The sequence below is a fragment of the Aplysia californica genome, unplaced genomic scaffold, assembly GCF_000002075.1.
Source record: "Aplysia californica isolate F4 #8 unplaced genomic scaffold, AplCal3.0 scaffold00601, whole genome shotgun sequence".
Taxonomy (NCBI): Eukaryota; Metazoa; Mollusca; class Gastropoda; order Aplysiida; family Aplysiidae; genus Aplysia; species Aplysia californica.
In genome coordinates this window covers 321,789-327,443 of record NW_004797871.1, presented here as the reverse complement: position 1 = coordinate 327,443, position 5,655 = coordinate 321,789, and the positions used below count along the sequence as shown (strand labels likewise).

Genomic DNA, 5,655 nt, shown 5'->3' with positions numbered 1-5,655 from the left:
TGTGTGTGTGTGTGTGTGTGTGTGTGTGTGTGTGTGTGTGTGTGTGTGTGTCCGCCAAAGCAGATCGCCGTCAGAGTGATCTTTGTTGTGTCTATTGGGGCTTGAAGATCTTTACAATTACAATATACCATGTACATTATTAGTGGAGGTATTGTTTGCTTTCTTTACTTATTAAGAGAAAAGAGGCTGTCTTAGACAATTTAACGTCTTATGCAGTGTCATTGTAAGAAAAATATGCAACGGCGCTGCCGGTGGGTGAGTGCTGGGGCGTGGTTTGCACCTTCTTTCCTATCAAACATCTGACCTCTTTTTCGAATTGTATTACTCTCTTGTCACACCTCCAATCTTCGGCAATTTAAGTGGATGTTTAAATACAAATGAAACATAACAAAATAATTGACCGATTTGGAGAGAAATGAGTCGGTCATCGTTCCATCAATTTCAACAAAATTTTGGGCAAATAAAGTTCAACCTGGGGGACGTCAAATTTATCAGCATGACGATTTCAACCTGCAGGTACGAGTAATATCAAGTTTGTCGTTGTTTGTTGTCTTTGTTTGGGTTTTTGTTTTTGGTATTTTTTAAATTTCAACCAAACTGAGTGAAACGGATAACTTTGCAAATTCTTAAAAATCAACCATAATGTGTATTTGTGTGTTAAAGTACATAGTTGTGTATATAAAACTGTCATTATATTTAAATAAAATTGTCGTTGTCAAATAAACGCAAGGAAGGTCGTACCTAATTAAATTGTATGCTCTGGGTGATGGCCATTTCTCTCCAGACAAGCTCAAATACACCACTCGAAATTTTGAATTACTCTGCGGCATGTACATTGGGTCGATTCTTTGGATGTTTGTATAACTTTGCATGTTTTGTATGTATAACACTCCAGTTGCGTCGTCGAGAGATGATTTCGGATCATCGCAATGTTCCGGATCGTTGCCTGTTGCTTCGCGGAGAGCTTTAATATAGTTCCGCGGAGTCGTCATTGCAAAGGCTTTTTGTGAGAAAACCAAGTAACCTTGGTGTTGTGGTTGCTTCGACCGAAACTATAATGTTTGTCAAGAGCCAGTGCATGACATTGCCGTTGGATATGTCATGTATGGATTTTGACACTGGTGGCGCGGAGCGTAACATTGTGCTTTCTGGCGACAATTAATACTGATCATGATATCTACTGCTATTGATCTTGCAGTGGGGTGCCATGTAATGAATGGTTCCAGCCCCTTTTTTAAGTGCTATAAATAGAACATGAGGCTGTCTTATCAAAGATTGTTTTCTACCCAAGAATCCTTTTTGCAAGCAGGTCGGAAACAAGCACGGCAAGTAGAGCGTAGTCAGCACCCCAGGAAAGCATGTCTATAAATAGCTTATTCTTTCTGCGATACCTTGATTCCAGGTCTTGTTCTGGTGGGATCGATGTCACATAACCGTATGGGTGGTTGGCGTTTTATCTGGTGTGGTTTGCTCCTTCTTTCCTAGCAAACATCTATTGTCCTTATCTCCCCTCATTCTTTTGTGTCTATGTTACTCTCTCCTAGTAACCCCTCTCTAATCTTCATCACGTGTATGACCTATTTGTGCTGCAAGTTCGGTTAACGTCTTACTAAACGAAACTAAAACCGTGGTTGGGACCGAATTTTATGACAATGGTATCGGGCGCACGTGAACCAATACCAAAAATAACTAACATCTGGGTTTTAACTATGTTGTAAAACAGAGTCATAAGATACAATTTATTTAAATACTTTGTGATGGGTGGTTGGCGGGTGCTTTTGTGTCGTTTGCTCCTTCTTTCCTATAAAACATCTATCGTCCTTACCTCCCCTCCTTCTATTTTGTGTTTGTTACTCTCTTGTAACACCCCTGAGGCCCTTATATTATGATCGTATTGTGTTGCAAGTGCCGAAAAACTCTTGCTAAAAAAACTAAACCAAAAGAAATTTTGTTCAAATTTAACAACAAGCAATGAGTGAAACACCGACGCGAAATGTGAATTGAAGAAGTGGTCTTTGATATAGTTTACCCCAACAATTTTTAGCTTCTCTGTTAGGAAAAACTTGCAGGGAGATGGCCAACCTGTGCACGACACCATCGGTGGCATGTGGCCACCAGAAAGTGCAGATTGTACTGGGAGGGTTGAAGAAAGCTACTTGAGTTTAACCTTTGAAGTTAAAAATCAGTCTTCCCCCTCCCCCGCCCCTATTTACTATGTGTAAGTTAAGGTTTGTTGGGGGGGGGGGGTGTTGTTGTTTTGGGGATTTTAAAAAAAATAATTTTTTGTTGGTTTGTTTGTCGTTCTTGTTTTTCTTGAGGCAAGTTGGGGGGTGGGGGGGGGTACCAAAATCACTGATAACAGTGGTTATATCGAGCATGAAGTGTATTGCCTTTAATATAAGACAAACGGCATTTCCTTTTTAACATAAGACAAAATGCATTGCCTTTCATCTAAAAAAAAAAAACCAAAAAAATACCGCCAACATCTGTTGGTTAGGACAGGTGCTTCGCTGTCACACCCATACCAGGAGACCCGAGTTCGGTTCTCGAGTGAGGAGAACTTTTTTGTCGAGTATCTCGGTAGTTCTGCTGGGATGTATGTATCTCTCTCTCTCTCTCTCTCTCTCTCTCTCTCTCTCTCTCTCTCTCTCTCTCTCTCTCTCTCTCTCTCTCTCTCTCTCTCTCTCTCTCTTTCAGCCCTGGTTGGCCCTAACAGGCTTGGTTGGAGCCTGCCTCCTAGATGATCTAAATTGGGCTGATGGGGGCGTAAAGAACGCCTACATTTAAAAATAGCCCAGTTAATATAATATAATTTTATTGTCGTTCATCACGTTAAAATTCCGACACAGCGAATCGTAGTTATGCAATACGTGGTATCGATCCCCGTGGAGTTGTTTCCTCTCCGGAAACCGAAACTGTTGAATCCGACAGGCTGAAACTAGTTCCGAGTTTCGCCGGGTGATTGTTCGATCTCGGCAGTGACAGAGTGCCCTACTTTCTTGTGTATAAAATGAAGAAGTGTGTGGCAGAGGAGTCAGTCGTGTTACAGCGAGTGCAACATTTAATGTGACCTCTTAGCTCGATACATTCTGGTCCTTATACTTTAAAAAAATATATAATCGAGTTTAGATGTAAAGAGACACGAAAAGTGGTCTTCTCCACTTTTGTTGTAATATTGTTTTCTTAAGTTTTACGGCCCGTTCGACAACGATTGGATGCGCAGCGATTGGCTCCTCGAACGTGAATGCCCAGGTAAGAGGAGGTAGGATATTCAAGGAAAAACAAATAGCGGGTGGTCGAAGGTCGTCCTTTTAGGTCATCGTGCGTTTTTAATGCCCCTGTTTTGATAGTGTGTGAAGGCATAACAAGCTATGTTAGTTGGTTTGGGGGTGGGGGTTCCTTGTACGAAATGTCTGTTATTGTCATGGTTTACTCATGTTGAACTCGAGCAAGCGGGAGGCTGGAAAGCGCCACTGAAAGATCCTGCCTATTTACTTTCCCCTTTGTTATTTCTGTGGGTCTATTGCTCTTTCCCATCACTCAATGACCATTATTGTGCCAATGTGCTCTATTGACTTATACTAAATTCGCCTACACAAAGACGAACCACCTTTTCAGTGTTCTGCTTTAAATGTTACGTTGGGGGGGGGGAGTTGTTTTGTTGTGTTTTTTTGTTGTTGTTTTTAAGTTCCCACTGCCTCGGTCAAATACGATAAGGTAAAACTGGATACTTTTCTTAACATTAAGAAACTATGTTCAATGTATCACAAAAATAATACATGTGACGGGCCTGCTCTGTGCTGAGTCTGTTAAGATGAGTTAAAACGTGCAGTCACACCCGTTCCATTTCACACCACTAATCTTCTATTTTTATTATTTTGTTGTGTGTGTGGGGGGGGGGGGGTTGTTGTTTTATTTTGTATGGATTCATTCATGCAAATATAGAAATCTAGTATTTACACGATAGTTTCTTTTTTGGGTGTGTGTGGGTTTGTTTTTGTTTGTTTTTCAAGAGAGAAATAGAAAACAACGCATAAAAGCGCCCGGCGTGTGAAGACGTTAGAATTAAAGTCGCTGGATAATTTTTGGGGACTGGCCATTCCAGGTCAAACCTTATAGATCTATACTGATAGGCGCGAACCTAGAACCGTGATTCTAAGGCAAGCACTGTGCCAACTTTGCTCAGCAGACGTCCATAGTACGATAGAAAGAGGGGGGGGGGGACAAACAAACAAACAAACAAACAAAAAAAAAAGAAAAACGAGCACCTTTGGGTGAAAGGGGTGGAAAGCAGTTGTATCAGAATAACATAGATCGAGCATGGATGGAACGAGAGAGGCCCCAAAGGGGTTAGGGGGGGGGGGGGGGTAATAGGGGCGTGTTCCCTCCGAGACATCAAGCTGCGAGTGGCTTGTCTGAAAGATCAAATTACGAAATACTTTTAAAGGTTCATAATGAAAAAAAAAGAAACAATAAATAACTGGCTATGTTCTTAAAGAAACAGAAAGACAAATTTCATAGATGTAAGTATTCATATAAATAAATGAAAGAAGAAGTAGTCGGTGAAAAATACGAAAAGCATAATTAATAGAATCTAGAAGTTTGAACTGACACCTTTGTATAACTGACACCTTAGAAAAGAAAGTATTTTTTAATCGTACGTTGTCAGGAAAAAATGCTAATTTTCTTATTATCATTCACACGGAATTTTTTTCTACCATGACCTATTTTTTCTGAGTACTAAATACAACACACGATAAAGGGAAAGCGAAAAGACACAACGGACTAGATTTTTGTACACAAGTAAAAAGTGATACTCTTCATTTTATTGCCAGTATAGAATGAGTTTCTCTCTGCTCATGTGGGTGGTTGGTGGCTGCTCTGGTGTTGTTTGCTCCTTCTTTCCTGTCAAACATCTGTCGTCCTTCTCTCCCCTCCTTCTTTTTTGTGTATGTTACTCTCTTGTAACACATATTCTATTCTTCGGCACTTGTATGACCTCATTGTGTTGCAAGTGCCGTAAAATGCTTACTAAAACTAAAAACTGTGGGCTCATGTATTTATAAAATGCGTTTGTACCGCGACAGTATGTAGGCTACTGTACCTACGTGAACGATGGACAAGTGTTTCATAACAGATGCTGAACTGTCTCTCTACGTGCTGGGGGGTCATAGCCCGAGCTCTCGGACGCCATAATGTGGTACATTTCTAACAACTGTTTCTCTTTGTCGAGGGAAGGACTTGGTCTCCTTTAGCTTGCGTTGTTCGAGGACCGATCCGCTCCGTCCTGTCTGAATGAGCTGTGAATTCGGAGGTCCCCCCCCCCCCTAATGTGTTGAAGGTGTCTTAAATTCTTACCGTGCCTTAACATTCCACTATTAGAATCACCCAGTTATATCTGCCCAGTACCTACTTTTCAGAAATTTGACGTAAAAGAATTTTGAGTTTCACAACATGCCTCGCTTTTGCGAATGCAATTCTTTGAATATTATCTTGATAACGACTCCCAATAATCTCACGATCTTGATAAAGCAGATAGAACATTTGATTTCTGACCCCATGGTCTTAGTAACTCAAACCAACCAAAAAACGTCAGGTCGAACTTTGTACATGTAATTCTAAGGTAGCAACTTGTTTAGGCGGAGGAAGAGAAGA

General features: G+C 40.8%; 1 protein-coding gene across 3 annotated transcripts in view; it reads left to right on the top strand.

The window, feature by feature from the left end:
- Window positions 1-5,655, top strand: part of LOC101855902 — a 36,809-nt gene that overhangs the window by 13,784 nt on the left and 17,370 nt on the right. The window lies entirely within an intron of this gene.